Raw genomic sequence first — 19,579 nt, forward strand, 5'->3', positions numbered from 1 at the left:
AACAGTTAAAGTTCAGGCCAGTGCCTCTGTTTTCCCCTCTCACAAATGCTGCCAGATCCTGAGTAGTTACAGCATTTTCTGTTATTTTAGATTTCCAGTATCCATTGTGTTTTGCTCTTGTACTGTAATAACAATAGTTAACTAAGAAGTTAATTTGAAATGTGGATGTTAGCTATTCAGGTGCATGAATGAAGAAACATTGTCTCTTCATTCAAAATATTCATTATAGAGGATGTGTCATGACAGCATATTTCTGACTAGATGCAGGAGTAGGGTATTCCTACCTGCTGAGCAGCTTTAGATAATTACAGGAAATGGCCCTGCATGTTTTGGAGTGGCCTCCAAGCTAACAATGGGAAGCAAAATTGCTAACTGCCTGAAAACAAACTGAATTGAGGTACCACTTTGCAGTCTGAGATAATTGGTCCTCCGATTGTTTTGAATTAAACTTGTCCATTTGAACTGGAGTGTTCCGTGTAACTGATTCTGCTCGAGCAGTCAAGAGAATAAAGTACACTTGGACTTGCTCGTAATAGGTGAATTGGGGCTTCCCAATGAGTCAGTTGTTAATACGCTATTAATACAGTTAAGACATTCAGGTCAGATAGATGAGATTGACCCTACGTTTGATTTCTGCTCTATGGAAGTTTTTTAAAATCAATTGTATAGTAAAGTTGTTACACTTGGCTTCATTGCCCCAATGTTTTAAGAGGAGAAAATTACTGTTTAAATGTCTTTGTGTCTGTGCACATTTCTACCTATAGCCTCTTCCAGAACTCTCATCCTACTTCTGAATTTATGTTCCTGATTTGGGCCGATTTTGTATTACTTCCTCCCTAAGCCATATAATCCCACCTCTCTCTCATCTGTTTATTAAAGCTTTACATAATCTTTATATTGTCACAAGTAGGCTTACATTAACACTGCAATGAAGTTACTGTGAAAATCCCCTAGTCGCCACACTCCGGTGCCTGTTTGGGTACAGTGAGGGAGAATTCGGAATGTCCAATCACCTAACAGCACCGTCTTTCAGGTGTTACGGGAGGAAACCGGAGCGCCTGGAGGAAACCCTCTTAGACATGGGGAGAACGTGAAGACTCCGCACAGACAGTGACCCAAGCCAGGCATCGAACCAGGGACCCTGGTGCTGTGAAGCAACAGTGCTAACCACTGTGCTACCGTGCAACATTAGGAATGGGACTTCCGGTGGTGTCTGCGAGCGGAGTGGCCGCGTTCAGAAGAAGCTCCCGCGGTCTGCGATATCGCGGTCTTTTTTGGGGGGTTCCCCACAAATTTTTTGGGAAAGAATAAACCTCTCTGGGGTCGGCCCGTTCACGGAGCGGGAGGGTTGAAAGGGCGGGAGGGGAGAGACTGGTCCCGGTGGGTTTGGCGGGCCGGCTGCACGTGGAGTAGGAGCGGGGATCGCGACATGTTCCCTGAGGAGCATCCTGAAAGCCAAAGGGCTCAAAGAGCATGGAGAGGAAAGGAGAAATTTTTTCCTGTTTTTTTCTCTCTCCTGAAAACTTGAAGGAACCAAACGGGGGCCGAGGCTGCAGGCCCGAAGCCAGGGCCAATATAGGTGAGATGTCCCACATCGGATGGCTCCCGCCTAGAATGTGGTGAGAAGACTGAACCCCGGTCCCAGGGAAATTCTGGAGGTATACAAAAAAGAAGAGAAAGAAGTTTAAAGAAATGTGAGATTGAAGAAAGAAGGAAGAGTGAGAAAAAGGAAAAATAATAAGCCGTTAAAGGATGCAAAAAGCAGCGTCGAGAAAGGGAGGAAACGTGGGCTCGCCGTTGAATGAGAGGACGAGCAAAAGTGCTGACAAGGTGGCGGAGGCCGGACCGCATGGTGGGGCCACACTACTTACAGTGGAGAAGATGACCGAGGTGATGGCGGTGGAGCTAGAAAAGCAGTTTGCGAGGCACATAGAGGCTTTGAGGAAGGAGATGTTGGTCACATTGAAGTCATTGGTGGAGGAGGCAATCACCCCGATGAGAGTAGCTGTGGCAGACATCGGCCGAGGTGAGAGAGCTGGGCGAGAAGGTGAAGGAAGTGGAGGAGGCCGCGTCGCAGCACAGCGACCAGCCCACCTCGATGGGGGATGAGCTGCGGAGGGTGGTGGAGGTCAACAGAGGACTCCGAACAAAGCTTGAGGACTTGGAGAACCACTCGAGGCGGCACAATCTAAGAATTGTGGGCTTGCCCGAAGGGATAGAGGGTCCAAGGCCAACAGAGTACTTCGCTGAGAAGGTGGCGGAGCTGATGGGGGAGGGTGAAAACCCCTCCCGGTACGAGTTGGACCGAGCTCATCGGTCATTAAGGCCGAAGCCCAAAGTGAATGAGCCGCCAAGAGCAGTAATCACCTGTTCCCATAAGTACTGGATGAAGGAGAAGGTGTTGAGCTGGGCAAAGCAGAAGCGCAAGGTGCAGTGGGATGGTGCCGGAGTTCGGATCTACCAGGACTTGACGATGGAGTTGGCAAAAAAGACGAGCGGCGTTCGGGCGAGTGAAGTGGCACTGTACAAGAAGGAGGTGCGATTTGGTATGGTATACCTGGCGAAGCTGAGGGTGACGTATGGTGCCAAAGCCTTTAATTCGAGACAGCGGAGACGGCTGAGGCGTTCGTGAGGGCAGAAGGCTTGGGACAGACGTGAGGAGCGGAGCTGGAAGGGAGACTGTGGACTGTGATTGGGGAGCTGGAAAATGTATAAATGTTATAACTTTCTTTTACTGACGTGTATTGTAATTTACTTCTCTTCACATTGTTACAGAGTTCAAGTTATTAGTTGGATTGATTGGCATTCTGTGTTGCGACGGTTATATCTTAGTTTAGTGAATTGTATGGGTTGGATTGTTGTTTTCGTTTTTTCTTCTCTGGGACTGGGTGGGAGGGGACAATATAGCGTGGCGGGGGGGAGCCACCTGCGCTAGCTAACTGAAGTCGGCTAGTGAATGGAGGTGAGGTGAGAGGAGGGCTGCGGACATTGGAGCCTGGTTAGCAGGTTTTGATGGGTCTATGAGGCGAGCGAGGGGGGAGAAGGCATTGATGCTGGGAGATGTTTTTTCGAGAGGAAATGAAAGGGGGGGGGGGGGGAGTTTGGGAGGGGGGGGGCAAGGGGTTCGATGTTAATAATGGATAGGGTCAGGCTTATGGGGCAGGACCTGGTGGTATGATGATGGTAGATAAGAGTGGTGGGAGGGGTGAGACCCCCCCAGTTAGGACAGTCACGTGGAACGTGAGGGGGTTAGGAGGTCCGGTCAAGGATGCTTGCGCATCTTAAAAGTTTGAAAGCCGATGTAGCAATGCTGCAGAAGACTCACTTGAGGGTGAAGGACCAGGTGAGACTGAAAAAGGGCTGGGTTAGTCAGGTGTTTCACTCTGGACTTGATGAAAGGGCTCGAGGGGTAGCGGTAATGGTCAGCAAAAGAGTACGCTGGGGGACGGACAGGACGGGACTGGAACTTGGTGCAGGAGCCAAGGTTGGACAGGTCACTGCCGCGCTCACTGGTCCCATCAGGGGGGGCGAAGGCGTTTGCTGGGCGAATGGTGGAAATGGGGGGGGGGGGGTGTGAACCCTTGGAGGTTTCTGCACCCTTGGAGGTTTCTGCACCCTTGGAGGTTTCTGCACCCTTGGAGGTTTCTGCACCCTTGGAGGTTTCTGCACCCGACTTTCTCAGCAGTCCGTAAGGTATATTCGCGGATCGACTTTTTCGTGGTGGGGAAGGCTTTGTTGGCTGGGGTTAAGGGGTCGGAATACTAAGCAATTGCAGTGTCAGATCATGCTCTGCATTGGGTGCCTATGGTGCTGGAGAAGGGGGGTAGTGCAGAGGCTGGGGTGGAAATTAGATGTGGGACTTTTGGGGGACCAAGTGTTCTGTGACAAAATTGAAAAGGCAATTAAGGAATATGTAGGTTTCAACTGTACGGGTGAGGTGTCGAAGGCGGTTGGGAGGCTCTAAAGGCGGTGGTGAGGGGGGAGGTGATCTCGTTTAAGGCCAGGGTGGACAAAGAGGAGAGGTTGGAGCGGCAGAGGGTAATAGATAAGATGTTGGAGGTAGATCGGAGTTATACAGAGGATGGGAACCCAGTAAAGCTGGAAAAGAGGAAGGAACTACAGGCGAGGTTTGACCGACTATCTACCAGGAAGGCGGTGCGCCAACTGAGACAAGCAAGGGTTTCAGTTTACGAACATGGAGATAAGGCAGTCTGTTAGCAGGTCAGCTCCAGAGGGAAGCAGCGGCAAGGGAAATTGTGCAGGTGAGGGATAGGGCAGGGAAGTTGGTGGTGGCGCCGGATCTGATTAACAAGGTTTTTGAGAGACTTCCCGTTGCGGCTATGCGGAGCTAAGCCTCACGATTCGGCAGCTCCCGCTATCACGGACTTTCGGGCTCGTTAGAGGAGCCCCAACGGAAATTTTTTTGAAGACTACCCGTGGGGAAGGGAAGAGAGAGGTTCTCCTTCAACTTTTATGGACCGGACCAGAAGTGAAACGGCCAAAAAAGCGGCACTGGAGCAGCGGGAGAAGCGAGGGAAGAAAAGCAAAATGGCGGCAGCCAGGGACAAAGCGGAGTGTGGGCCGGAGCTGCAGGAGTTAATCAAACGCTGCTTCGAGGAGCTGCGGAAGGAGATGCTGGCGCCTATGTTGTCGGCAATTGAAGGACTAGGGATGACCCAGAAGGCCCACGAGGTAAAGATCCAGGAGGTACAGAAAAGAGTCAGTGAGAATGAGGACGAGATTTTGGGCCTGGCGGTGAGAGTGGAGGAGCACGAGGCGCTGCACAAGAGGTGGGCGGGAAGACTCGAAGACTTGGAGAACAGGTCGAGGAGAAAGAACCTGCGGATCCTGGGTCTCCCTGAAGGAGTGGAGGGGGCCGATGCCGGGGCATACGCGAGCACGATGCTCGGGGCGATGATGGGCGCGGAGGCCCCTTTGAGGCCGCTGGAGCTGGATGGGGCACGACAGGAGCTGTGCCAGAGGGGGCGGGGTAGGCTTCGGAAAGCGCGGGGTTTTTCCCGCGCTAGGGAAGAAAGGCGGGAAGGGGAATGGAGGAACGCACACGGATTGGGACACTCCCACACGGGGAGGTCAATGGGACGGCGGGAGAAGCCGGGGTCAGCAGGTGTCAGCTGACTTACAGGAGTGATATGGGGGGGGGGGGAGCAAAAAAGCTAGACGGGGGTCTAGCGGGGCGGAGGGAAGGAGGGGAAAAAGGGTTGCTGCTGCACTGGCCGAAAGGTAATGGGACACAGAAGAGGTGGTCGGGACGGGGGTCTCCCGGCTGGGGGACTGGAGGATGAGGGCGGCGCGGACACGGGACTGGCCTAGAAAAGGAGATGGCTAGTCGGCGGGGTGGTGAGGGGGGTGGTGAGGGCGGAGGGGGTGGTGAGGGCGGGGGGGGGGGGGTGGTGGTGAGGGGAGGGCAGGGGAGTGGTGGTGAGAGCCCCTCCAATCCGGCTGATAACGTGGAATGTGAGGGGCCTGAACGGGCCGGTGAAGAGGGCCCAAGTGTTCGCGCACGTAAAGGGACTGAAGGCAGACGTGGTCATGCTCCAAGAGACACATCTGAAGGTGGCGGACCAGGTCAGGTTAAGAAAGGGATGGGTAGGACAGGTATTCCATTCGGGGCTGGACGCGAAGAATAGAGGGGTGGCAATATTGGTGGGAAAGCGAGTGTCATTTGAGGCTAAGACTATTGTAGTGGATAACGGGGGGGGGGGGGGGGCGATATGTGATGGTGAGCGGTAGGTTGCAGGGGACGTGGGTGGTGTTGGTAAATGTATACGCCCTGAACTGGGATGCTGGGTTCATGAAGCGCATGTTGGGGCGCATTCCGGACCTGGAGGTAGGAGGCCTGATAATGGGTGGGGACTTCAACACGGTGTTGGACCCAGCACTGGACCGCTCCAGATCAAGGACTGGAAAGAGGCTGGCGGCGGCCAGGGTGCTTAGGGGGTTTATGGATCAGATGGGGGGAGTGGACCCATGGAGGTTTGCTAGGCCGCAGGCCAGGGAATTTTCTTTTTTCTCCCACGTGCACCAAGCCTACTCCCGGATAGATTTCTTTGTCCTGGTCAGGGCGCTCATCCCGAGGGTGGAGGGAACGGAGTATTCGGCCATAGCCGTTTCGGATCATGCCCCGCACTGGGTGGAACTGGAGCTGGGAGAGGAGAGGGACCAACGCCCGCTGTGGCGGCTAGATGTGGGACTGCTGGCAGATGAGGTGGTGTGTAGGAAGGTAAGGGGGTGCATCGAAAATTATTTGGAGGCCAACGACAACGGGGAGGTGCGGGTGGGGGTGTAATGGGAGGCGTTGAAGGCAGTGATCAGGGGAGAGCTAATCTCCATCAGGGCTCATAGGGAGAAGACAGAGGGCATGGAAAGGGAGAGGTTAGTGGGGGAGATTTTAAGAGTGGACAGGAGATACGCAGAGGCCCCTGAGGAGAGATTACTTGGGGAAAGACGACGTCTCCAGACGGAGTTTGACCTGTTGACCACAGGGAAGGCAAAGGCACAGTGGAGGAAGGCGCAGGGGGCAACCTACGAGTACGGGGGAAAAGGCGAGTCGGATGCTGGCACACCAGCTCCGTAAGAGGATGGCAGCGAGGGAAATAGGGTGAGTCAGTGATGGAAGGGGAGCCACGGTGCGGAGTGTGACGAAAATAAACGAGGTATTCAAGGCCTTCTATGAGGAGCTGTACAGATCCCAGCCCCCAGCGGGGGAAGAGGGGAATGAGAGGATTTCTAGACCAACTGAGATTCCCGAGGGTGGAGGAGCAAGAGGTGGCTGGTTTGGGGGCACCAATTGGGTTGGAGGAGCTGAGCAAGGGTTTGGGGAGCATGCAGGCGGGGAAGGCCCCGGGACCGGACGGGTTCCCGGTGGAGTTCTACAGGAAGTACGTAGACCTGTTGGCCCCGCTACTAGTGAGGACCTTTAATGAGGCAAGAGAGGAGGGGACCCTGCCCCCGACAATGTCGGAGGCGACGATTTCTTTGATCCTAAAGCGGGTCAAGGACCCACTGCAATGTGGATCGTACAGGCCGATCTCGCTCCTCAATGTGGATGCTAAGTTGCTGGCTACGAGGATCGAGGACTGTGTCCCGGGGGTGATCCACGAGGACCAGACGGGATTTGTAAAGGGCAGGCAACTAAACACACATGTGCGGCGGCTCTTAAACGTGATAATGATGCCATCGGAGGAGGGAGAGTCGGAGATAGTGGCAGCTATGGACGCGGAGAAGGACTTTGACCGAGTAGAGTGGGAGTACCTCTGGGAAGTGCTGCGTGGGTTTGGGTTCGGGGGAGGGTTTATCAGTTGGGTTAAGCTCCTTTACAGAGCCCCGGTGGCGAGTGTAGTGACGAACCGGCGGAGGTCGGAGTACTTTCGGCTGTACCGAGGGACGAGGCAGGGGTGCCCCCTGTCTCTCTCTTCCCCCCCCCCCCCCTGTTGTTTGCATTGGCGATCGAACCCTTGGCCATGTCATTGAGGGAGTCTAGGAAATGGAGGGGGGTGGTCCGAGGGAGAGAAGAGCATCGGGTGTCGCTTTATGCGGATGACCTGTTGCTGTATGTAGCGGATCCAACGGAGGGGATGGTGGAGGTCATGCAGACTCTAAGGGAGTTGGGGAGTTTTTGGGCTATAAGCTCAATGTAGGGAAGAGTGAGCTTTTTGTAGTACAGGCAGGGGACCAAGAAAGGGGGATAGGGGACCTACCGCTGAGGAGGGCGGAGGGGAGCTTTCGGTATCTGGGGATCCAGATGGCCAGGAGTTGGGGGGCCCTAAATAAACTGAATCTGACGAGGTTGGTGGAGCAAATGGAGGAGGACTTCAAAAGATGGGACACGTTACCGCTCTCGCTAGCGGGTAGAGTGCAGTCGGTCAAAATGGTGGTCCGTCCGATGTTTCTGTTTGTGTTTCAGTGCCTTCCCATCGTGATCACCAAGGCCTTTTTTTAAGAGAGTAGGCAGGAGCATTATGGGGTTTGTGTGGGCGAATAGGACCCCGAGGGTAAGGAGAGGGTTCCTGGGACGCAGTAGGGACCGAGGAGGGTTGGCGCTGCCAAACCTAGGGAGCTACTACTGGGCAGCAAATGTGGCGATGATCCGCAAGTGGGTGATGGAGGGAGAGGGGGCGGCATGGAAGAGGATGGAGATGGCGTCCGCTGCCGCTCTCGCCGTCAAAGTATATCACGAGCCCGGTGGTGGCGGCAACGCTAAGGATCTGGGGCCAGTGGCGACGGCACAGGGGTGCAATGGGAGCCTCGGTGTGGTCCCCGATCAGGGGTAACCACCGGTTTGTCCCGGGGAGGATGGACGGGGGGGTTTCAGAGCTGGCATCGAGCGGGGATTAGAAGAATGGGGGACCCGTTCATTGACGGGACGTTTGCGAGCCTGGGGGCACTGGAGGAGAAGTTTGAGATACCCCCGGGAAATGCTTTTAGATATATGCAGGTGAGGGCGTTTGTGAGGTGACAGGTGAGGGAATTCCCGTTGCTCCCGGCACAAGAAATTCAAGACAGGGTGATCTCGGGTGTATGGGTCGGGAGGGCAAGGTGTCGGCAATATACCAGGAGATGAAAGAAGAGGGGGAAGCGCTGGTAGAGGAGCTGAAGGGTAAATGGGAGGAGGAGCTGGGGGAGGAGATTGAGGAAGGTCTGTGGGCTGATGCCCTAGGGAGGGTTAATTCCTCCTCCTCGTGTGCCAGGCTCAGCCTGATACAATTGAACGTGGTCCACAGAGCGCACTTGACGGGGGCGAGGTTGAGTAGGTTCTTTGGGGTAGAGGACAGATGTGGAAGGTGTTCAGGGAGTCCGGCGAACCATGTCCATATGTTTTGGTCATGCCCGGCACTGGAGGGGTTCTGGAGAGGAGTGGCGGGAGCAATATCTCAGGTGGTGAAAGTCCGGGTCAAGCCAAGCTGGGGGCTAGCAATATTTGGAGTAGTGGACGAGCCGGGAGTGCAGGAGGTGAAAGAGGCCGGCATTCTGGCCTTTGCGTCCCTAGTAGCCCGGCGAAGGATCTTGCTAATGTGGAAGGAGGCGAAGCCCCCCAGCGTGGAGGCCTGGATAAACGACATGGCTGGGTTCATAAAGCTGGAGAGGATTAAGTTTGCCTTGAGAGGGTCTGCGCAGGGGTTCTACAGGCGGTGGCAACCATCCCTTGACTATCACGCGGAGCGTTAAAGGAAGGTCGGTCAGCAGCAACCTGGGGGGGGGGGGGGGGGAGGTCATTCTGTGAGGGGAGAGGGTGGGGGAATGGGGGTTTGCCTGGGAGGGTGGATGAGCAAGAGAAAACATGAAGAATCGGGGAAACTGGGACGTGCGGGAGAGAGCCAGTGTACAAAGCTATGTAACATATCGTTTTAACCATGCATATATCTTGCTCTGCGTGATTTCTTGTTATTTTGTTACGACGGAGGGGGTTATTGTTTGTAAGGGTGAAAAATTGTGTTAAAAACCTTTTAATAAATAAATTTTAAAAAAAACAAACAAGGTTTTTGAGGAATTTTATGAGAGGTTGTACAGGTCAGAGCCACCCGGGGGAGATCGTGAGATGCAGGAATTTCTAGATGGGTTGGAGTACCCGAGGTTAGGGGAGGGGGGCAGGGCTACAGTAGAAGGAGCGATAGTGGAACAGGAGATAAAGGATGCGATTGGGAGGATGCAGTCGGGGAAGGTCGCAGGGCCGGATGGGTTTCCGGTGGAATATTGTAAAAAATTCAAGGATAAGCTGGCACCCCTGGTGGTGGGGATGTTTGAAGAGGCGATAGGGAAGGGGGTGTTGCCACAAGCCTTGGGGCAGGCATCGATTTCCCTGTTGCTAAAAAAAGGTAAGGATATGACGGAGTGTGGGTCGTATAGGCCCATATCACTTCTGAATGTGGACGCAAAAGTAATAGCGAAGGTAGTGGCGGGTAGGCTGGAGGAGTGCCTCCCGAAGGTGATACGTGAAGATCAGACTGGGTCCATGAGAGGGAGGCAGCTCTTTTCAAACATTAGAAGGGTATTGAACATCGTTATGGCACCGGCAGAGGGGAAGGAAACAGAGGTGGTTTTGGCATTGGACGCTGAGAAGGCATTCAACCGGGTAGAATGGGGGTACTTGATGGCAGTTCTGGAGCTGTTTGGGATTGGACCAAGATTTGTGAATTGGGTAAAGCTACTATATAAGGAGCCGAGGGCGAGTGTCCGCACAAACAACATCAGCTCGAGATACTTTTCTCTCCACCGTGGGACTAGGCAGGGATGTCCGATGTCCCCCCTGCTGTTTGCACTCTCGATTGAGGCATTGGCCATCGCATTAAGAAGTTCGAGGGTATGGAAAGGAATAGTGCAGGGGGGGATAGAGCATAGGGTGTCCTTGTATGCCGATGACTTGCTGTTATACGTGTTGGAACAGTGTGTCGTTAGGAGGAATAGTGGAGCTGCTTCGAATGTTTGGTCTTTCTCGGTGTACAAGCTGAATCTAGACAAGAGTGAGTATTTTGTGGTATCTCGGTCGGCTGTGGGGACAGGGTTGGGGGGGGGGGGGGGGGCTGCCATTCCGTTAGACAGTGACTCACTTTAGGTACCTAGAGGTGCAGGTTGCCCGGGAGTGGGGGGGGGGGCTCCGCAGGTACAACATTTCTAGTTTGGTGGGGAGATTGATAGCTGATCTGGCAAGGTGTGATGGTCTCCCCTCTGTCACTGGCGGGTCGGGTACAGACGATTAAAATGAACGTGTTGCCACGATTTCTGTTTATTTTTCAATGCCTGCCGATTTTCCTGCCAAAGGCTTTTTTCAGAGAGATTGAGGCAAGGATTACGTCGTTCATATGGGGAGGGAAAATGGCCAGAGTTAGAAAGGTGCTGCTACAGAGGGCAAGGCAGGCAGGGGGTTTGGGCCTTCGGAACCTGATGTATTACTACTGGGCGGTGAATGTGGACAAGGTGCGGAGCTGGGTAAGAGGGGTTGATTCCTAGTGGGTCAGAATGGAGGAGAGTTTGTGCAGGGGGTCGGGATTGAAAGCACTAGCAACAGCGCCGCTCCCGATAGCCTTGGGGAAGTACGCAGGGAGTCCGGTAATAATAGCTTCATTAAGAATTTGGAGGCAGTTTTGCCAACACTTTGGGTTGGGGGCAGGGCCAAGGGAAATGCCGATTCGGGGGAACCACAGATTTGAGCCAGGGAGGTGGGATGGAAATTTTCGGAAATGGGAGGAGAAGGGGATTAAGACACTGAAAGATTTGTTTCTTAGGGGTCGGTTTGCAGGATTGAAGGAGCTGGAAGCGAAGTATGGGCTGGAGCAGGGGGAAATGTTTAGATACATGCAGGTTTGAGATTTTGCCAGAAAGGAGATGCAGAACTTCCCGGAGGAGCCGGCCTTCACATTGCTGGAGGAGGTGCTGATGACAGGGGGACTGGAGAAGGGGGTAGTGTCAGCGGTCTACGAAGCTATTTTGGAGGAGGAGAAGGCACCACTGGAAGGGATCAAAGCAAAGTGGGAGGAAGAATTGGGAGAGGATATGGACGAGGTGTTCAGGTGTGAGGTGCTCCGGAGAATGAATCCCTCCACCTCGTGCGCGAGGTTGGGGCTGATACAGCTGAAAGTAGTATACAGAGCACACCTCACGAGGGCGAGGATGAGCTGAACGTAGTATACAAAGCACACCTCACGAGGGCGAGGATGAGCCGATTCTTTAAAGAAGTAGAAGATGTGCGTTAACGTTGCGGGGGGTTGGGTGGGGGGGGGGGGGGGGGCGCTAATCACGTTCATATGTTTTGGTCCTGTCCAAAACTAGAGGATTACTAGAAGGAGGGTTTTAGGGTAATTTCTAAAGTGGTGCACGTGAAACTGGACCCAGGCCCCCGGGAGGCATATTCGGGGTGTCGGACCAGCCAGGGTTGGAAATGGGTGCGGAGGCAGATGTTGTAGGGGGGGGGGAAAGGGTTGGGGGGGGGGGGGGGAGGCGGGGGGCGATGGGTGTTAATGGTGGCCATGGGTGATTCCTGATTCCTTTTTGTCAGTTTATGTGAACTTGTGGGCAAATGTTTTGGGTTTGGTGGGAGAATGGGATCGTTGTTATTGATTTGGGTATTGACTAATTTGTTACTGATTATTGTTTATTGTTGGTGGGTGTAAATTTGGGAGAAAATGTGAAAAAAGAGGAGAATAAAGAAATATTAAAAAAAAAAAAGAAATCACCAGAATAAGAATATTACAAACAAAGAAAAAGGCACTAACTTAAACACTATTGCTAAAAGCCCAAGCAGCTGCGGTGTCTAGATCTTTGAAAAAGGAAATGAATTGTTGCCATCGCAGGTGGAATCTCTCCACTGAACCCCTGATGGTGAATTTAATTTTCTCTTAAGTGCAAGAAGGACATCAAGTGCTCTGACCAGCCAGAGGCACTGGCAGAATGGGAGACCTCCAACCAAGCAGTATCCATCCGGGCTATCAGTAAGGCAAAGACGACAGCGTCCGTCTTTATCCCCGGAATGAACTGCTGGTGAATCCGAAGCCCCAAATATGGCTACCAGCGGACATCAGAGCAATTCGAAACAGGGGGAATGGTACTAAAAAAGGAAGCCCAGAAGCTGGCAAGTCTGGGGCAGGATCAAAACATTTAAAATATGATCAGCTGGGGCAAGCGAACTGTGATCGGGTCTGTCTTCGTTTGGAAAACCCCACTCATCCTTGCCTTAGTCAGGTGTGTCCTATGTAACACCATGAACTGAATTAGGCTCAGCCTAGCACACAAGTACATGGAGTGGACCCTGCCAAGGGCCTCTCTCCAAGCCTTGCCAGTGAGTATAGGGCCCAGTTCACACTCCCAAGGCCAAGGCCGCCTCTATTGATCTTTTAAGATTTTCTGACCAGCTTTGTTGGTATTTATCAAGCTTTGTGAGGGATCTGGCCATTAGTGGAGTGGTTGGACAAGAAGCTGCCTCCGCCATCTCCTCCAGTTGATTCCTGAGCAGCATTAGAGTCAGCCGACAAGATTCTGACCAATTCCTTTTGCCTCCCTTGGGCATCTTAGAGATGAGAGAAGTCTGCACAGTAAAATGTCACACTTTTCCAAGAGGTTAAAGACCCGTGGCGCTGGTAAAAATGGTACTGAAGTCGGATTTCCAGTGGGAGTTACCTCGTGCGCATCTTCCTCTCACCACTCCACGCGAAGTCCCTCCCTCTCCTCTTAAGACTCCCACTAAAGCTACTTTGTGGAAACTTTTGGTCACAATCTCTTTATTGATTAAATATTCTTTCTTTCACCTGATGTCTGAGAGGTACTTTGGAATTTTATGTTAAAGGTGCTTTTTAAATGCAAATTGTTTCTTGTGAGCAACATATGTATTGTGTGGTGTTGAGCGAAAAGTCAGCAATTGTTTCTTAATGTTGCAACAAATGTAATAAATTGGTAAAACTGTTAATTGTCTTAAATGTTAAACGTGAAAAATGCTTTGTTCTTCAGATTATCAAACATTTTCCTCGTATATTTTTAATCTATCGGCTATCCTCTTAAACGTTTGTGTTAGGCTCAGTTTGCCTCTTTCAGGAGGAAAAACTAATTGATTCAAATATCCACTGCTAGGCATACAATGTGGTTTACTGTGTTTCTTGGATGACAGTGTCTCTATTTGATTATTGGTATCTTACGTACCACATCAGTTGCATTACAGGTTCGCTGCATTACAGGTTTGCCACTTCTGGAAACTTTTTATGATGCAATCTGCTTTTTAAAGTTGCACCAGCATGCATTACCATACTGTAAAGTTTCAGGCAAGCGACCAATCGGAAGCGATAATTGTAGAAAAAGTTAGATTTATTTATTTATATATTTGCACCTCCTACTCAGAGTCTCTGTGTGGGACCGGGTTATTTATGTTCCAGCAGTATCTGGTTTAAAGGGGTAGTTCCGCCCCCCTCATCTGGGTAGATTGTACTCCGGTGAGACCTCAGACTCTGCGGTTGCAGATCCTTGGGCCTCTTGCAAGGTTATAACATCATCCCCTACCCCCAGCCCGATACATCTTCCATTTCGACGACAGGACGGGGAAATCTTTTGCTCTCTTTAACCGGGGGTGTATGTGTGTGTCTGGGTTGTGGGGGTCAGACCCTGACAAACACTGGGAGAACTCCACATGGACAGTGACCAGGGGTCAGGATTGAAAGCTGCCATTGTCCGTTACCAGTACCTCAGTGTGTTTGTGAACACTAAAGGATTGCCGGTGTCGATCGGTGGTGGCGTGTGATATCATGGTCTTTCAGTGAACATCCACCCATTTTGAATGTGCATCCACGATGATTAGATACAGTGTCCCTGCGTCTATTCCAGTTTAAGGGGGTAGCTTCACAACCCCCCTGCCCCCCCCCCCCCCTCATCTGGGTAGATCATACTCTGGTGAGGCCACAGGGACTCATGAGATTGCAGATCCCTGGGCCTTCTGTAGGGTTATAACACCTACCAACATCCTGGGAGTTACCTTTTTAAAAAATATTTTTATTCTCCTTTTTCACTTTTTCTCCCAGATTTGCACCCACCAACAATAAACAATAAGCAGTAACAATGTCAATCCCTGTATCAACAATTCCATCCTCCCACCAACCTGGGAGTTTACCTTTGACAAGAAACTGAACCAAACCAGCTGTATAAATACTGTGATTACAAGAGCAGGTCAAAGGCTGGGCCATCTCACTCATAGAATCATAAAATTTACAAAGCCTGCCCACCATCTACAAGGCACAAGTCAGGAGTGTAATTGATTACTCTCCACTTGTCTAGATGAGTGCAGTTGCAGCAAGCTCGACAATGAAACCTGCTTGATTGGCCCTTATCCACCAGGTTAAACATTCACTCCCTCCACCACTGACATTCAATGGCAACAGAGTGTACCACGTACACAATGCACTGCAGCAACACAACGAGGAGCCTTCGGATGGACCTTTCAAATCTGCAAAATCTACCACCTAAAAGGATAAGGAAAGTAAACACATGGGAATACCACCACCTGCAAATTTCCTTCCAAACCTCTCACCATCCTGACATGGAACTATTTTGCTGTTCCTTCACTGTGTCTGGGTCAAAATCCTGTAACTCCATCCCTAACAGCACTGTAGGTCTACCTACACCACATGGACTGCAGCAGTTAACGAAGGCTGCCTAGCCAGCAACGCCCACGTACCCAGAACGAGCAAATGAAAAAAAAACTATTCCCGACAGTGAATTGTAGGTTTGAATGTTGCTGGTTGCTTTAAGTTGTGAGCCACATTTAATGATTTACTTATTAACAGCAGTTCGAAAATTGGATAAAGTTGCTTTCGTTAAGAGGAACTGCAAATTTTTAATTGGTTGAAATTTACATTGCATTTGGATTTTTCAATCCTTCTTAATTCCACTTCCCAAAACTATTCCAGACCTTGAAAATTGATTATCTGGATCCCTTACTTTATTGATCCTAGCAGACTTTTCAAATGACCTCTGTTACACTAGTGTTGTCACATACTGTGTATTTTATAACATAAAAATCAAAGCACATTATAGATTTTATTTTAAATAACAAAAAGTTGGAAGCACTTGTGTCTTGTAACAGGTCTGTACAGAGAGCATTTCAGGTGAACTCTTTCTCCAGGAATACTGCTTTGCCAGCTGAGAATTCAGTGTTTTTTTTTTCAGGTTCCATAATCTGCAGTATTTTCCTTTTTGTTTAAGTATTATGTGGTTCGTTGGTGTTAACCAAATTTTGTGAATTAAGCACTTCAGTGTGATTATTTTCAAAAGAATTGGTCCCTAATATTTCAAATTGAACTTGATATTCAAACAAGTTTGCTACTAGATGTGGAATTCTAGATGATAAATTCTTCTGATCTAAGGAATCTAAATTAGAGTAAAAAATACCCACAGATTATTGCACATTGTGATCTTGTCTCCATGTCACATAGTTTCTTGAGATGTACATGTCATCCTACAGCATATTACCTCTATTCAAGGATGTTTTTAGAATCCAGGGGAACTGAAATGCAGAACATGGATTTGGAAAACACCAGAACAAGAATAAATACTGGTAATTATTGGCAAGGTGCAATAATTTAGAAGGTATACCAGTGTAAACATGAGGAAGACAGCTTTGTGAAAGGTTCTGAAACCTAACTAAATAGATAATGACATATGATGCAAAGAAACCGAACTGGTTTCATGGTTATATAAGCTGATTCCTAGGGTACTTGATGCCTCGAGATGTTTCTTCTGCTGTTTTGATACCTGGGTCATGTGACAGTAGGATTTCATTACAGATGCTGCAGCATCATTTACGCTTTGATGTCATTGTCAATTTTGCTGCTAATTTGTTTTACCATGAATAACGAACAGGGTTGGAAGTGAGATTGTGGAAATGCAGACGTTATATTAAGTTGATGGCGGCACAGTAACACAGTGGTTAGCACTGTTGCTTCACAGCGCCAGGTCCCATGTTCGACAAGCGCTTGGGTCAACGTCTGTGCGGAGTCTGCACGTTCTCCCTGTGTCTGCGTGGGTTTCCTCCGGGCGCTCCGGTTTCTTCCCACAAGTCCCGAAAGGTGTGGTGTTAGGTGAATTGGACATTGAGTTCTCCCTCAGTGTACCCAAACAGGTGCCGAAGTGTGGCGACTAGGGGATTTTCACAGTAACTTAATTGCAGTGTTAATGTAAGCCTACTTGTGACAATAATAAACATTATTATAATGTGCAAATGGCTATACTACAAAATATTGGAACAAAAAAGATGTTCAGGTTTTAAATTAATTCTGTTTTTGGAGAGTTATCACATATCCGCAATATTTTGACCTAATACATTTATGAAGCAAAATATGTTTGTCACATGCTCTGAGCTCGCCTTGCCGATGAGACCTATCTCCTACTCCCTCAATCCTATTCCCACTAAATTGCTGACCACCCGTTTTCCCCCTCCTGGTCTGTGTTTTTTTTAATAAACATTTTATTGAGGTATTTATGGTTTTATAACAGTGACAGAAGAAACAGTGTAACAGTGTACATACAATTATAAACATAGTGCCAAAGCCGTCTTCCACTCTCTCAGGTCCCACCTTTTCTAACCCCCTACTCTACACTAAACTAATCCCACAGCCCCCCCCCGCCCCCCCCCCCCTCTGCTGACGGTTAATTTTCCCAAAAGAAGTCGACGAACGGCTGCCACCTCCGGGCGAACCCTAACATTGACCCTCTCAAGGCAAACTTGATTTTCTCCAGACAGAGAAAGCTAGCCATGTCAGTTAGCCAGGTCTCTGACTTCGGGGGCTTTGAGTCCCTCCAAGCTAATAATATCCGTCTCTGGGCTACCAGAGAGGCAAAGGTCAGAACGTCTGCCCCTTTCTCCTCCTGGAATCCCAGATCTTCCGACACCACGAAAATCGGCACCTCTCGACTCGGCGCCACCCTTGTTTGCAACACTTTGGACATGACATCTGCAAACCCCTGCCAGAATCCCCTAAGCTTCGGGCATGCCTAGAACATATGAACATGGTTCGCTGGTCCTCCCGCACACCTTGCGCACCTGTCTTCCACCCCAAAGAACCTGCTCATCCAGGCCACTGTCATGTGAGCCCGGTGAACGACCTTAAACTGTATCAGGCTGAGCCTGGCACATGTTGTGGACGCGTTGACTCTACCCAACGCATCTGCCCAGAGACCATCCTCTAACTCTCCTCCCAACTCCTCTTCCCATTTGTGTTTCAGCTCCTCGGTCTGTGTTTCCTCTGACCCCATAAGCTCCTTTATAAATGTCCGAACCCTTCCCTTCTCCCACTCACACTCTGTAAACTACCCTGTCCTGTATCCTCTTGGTGGTAGGAGCGGGAAGGTTGAGACCTGTCTGCCTAGGAAGTGCCGTGCCTGCAGGTACCTAAATTCATTCCCTCCCGTCAGTTCAAATTTCACCTCCAGTTCCCTCAAGCTGGGAAAGCTCCCCTTTATAAACATATCGCACATTCTCTCGATCCCTGCTTTCTGCCATCTCCGGAACCCTCCATCTAACCTCCCCGGGGAAAACCGGTGATTATTGCAAATTGGAGACCAGACCGATGCTCCCTCTGCTGCCACATGTCTCCTCCATTGCCTCCAGACTCTCAGGGCCGCGACCATCACGGGGCTTGTGGAGTAGCGTGCTGGCGGGAATGGCAGGGGTGCCGTTACCAATGCCCCCAATCTAGTGCCCTTACAGGATGCCCCCCTTACTCGCTCCCACACCCACACCACCCACTTCCTAATCATGGCCTTATTCGCCGGCCAGTAATAATTATTAAAGTTCGGCAGTGCCTGCCCCCCCCCCCCCCCCCGGCTGCACTTCAACATCCCCTTTTTAACTCGCGGGGTCTTACCGGCCCTTACAAAGCCCCAGATCACCTTGTTGACCAGTTTAAAAAAGGACCAAGGAATAAAGATGGGGAGGCACTGAAACACAAACCGGAGTCTCGGGAGAACCGTCATTTTCACTGTCTATACCCTCCCAGCCAGTGACAGCGGGAGCACATCCCACCTTCGAAAATGGTCTACTAGTCGGGCCAGATTTAGCTTGTGCAGCCACCTGGATGCCTAGGTACCGAAAGCTTCCCCCTACCACTCTAAACAGCAGCTTCCCCAATCTCCTCTCCTGCCCCCTTGCCTGGATCGCGAACATCTCGCTTTTCCCCATGTTCAACTTGTCGCCCGAAAACCGGCCAGAATCCCCATAATTTCTTCCATCCCTTCCAATGGGTCCAGCACATATAAGAGCAGATCGTCCGCGTATAGCGAGACTGTGTTGTTCCACCCCGCCCCCCCAGACCAGCCCCTTCCAGCCCTTTGAGGCTCTAAACGCAATTGCCAGTGGTTCTGTGGCCAGTGCGAACAACAGTAGGGAGAGGGGGCATCCCTGCCTCGTCCACTGCAATGCAGACTAAAATAGCCCGATATCAGCCTGTTCGTCCGAACACTTGCCACGGGCGCCTGATACAGCAGCCATGCCCAGTCAGTGAAGCGCCGCCCAAATTCAAATCACCCCAGTACCTCCCACAGATACTCCCATTCCACACATTCAAATGCCTTCTCTGCGTCCATTGCGACCACTACCTTTACGTCCCTACCCTCTGGGGGCATCATGATAACATTCAACAGCCTTCTTACGTTAGCCGCCAACTGCCTCCCCTTAACAAATCCCGTCTGGTCCTCCCCAATCACACCTGAACACAGTCTTCAATCCTTGAGGACAAGATCTTAGCCAACAATTTGGCGTCTACATTTAGTAGGGAGATTGGGGCATAACTCCGAGTCCTTATCCTGCTTCAGGATCAATGAGATAGTGGCCTGTGACATCGTGGGGGAAGCCGCCCCCCCCCCCCCCCCCCCCTCCCTCCCTCTCCCTTGCCTCATTAAATGTCCTCATCAGCAGTGACCGCAGCATCCCAGAGAAAGTTTTGTAAAACTCCATGGGGTACCCATCTGGTCCCGGGGCTTTACCCGACTGCATGGCCTTCAGCCCACCTGCTATCTCTTCCAACTGGATCGGGACCTCCAGCCCTTCTACCAAGTCTTTGTCAACCTTCGGGAACTTCAGCCTCCCTAAGAA

At 50.9% G+C, this 19,579-nt stretch overlaps 1 protein-coding gene across 2 annotated transcripts in view; it reads left to right on the forward strand.

The window, feature by feature from the left end:
• LOC140408621 (lipopolysaccharide-responsive and beige-like anchor protein) overlaps window positions 1-19,579 on the forward strand; it is a 1,704,725-nt gene that overhangs the window by 45,965 nt on the left and 1,639,181 nt on the right. The gene's annotated exons all lie outside the window — the stretch shown is intronic.

This window comes from Scyliorhinus torazame, chromosome 3 (genome assembly GCF_047496885.1).
Source record: "Scyliorhinus torazame isolate Kashiwa2021f chromosome 3, sScyTor2.1, whole genome shotgun sequence".
Lineage (NCBI taxonomy): Eukaryota > Metazoa > Chordata > Chondrichthyes > Carcharhiniformes > Scyliorhinidae > Scyliorhinus > Scyliorhinus torazame.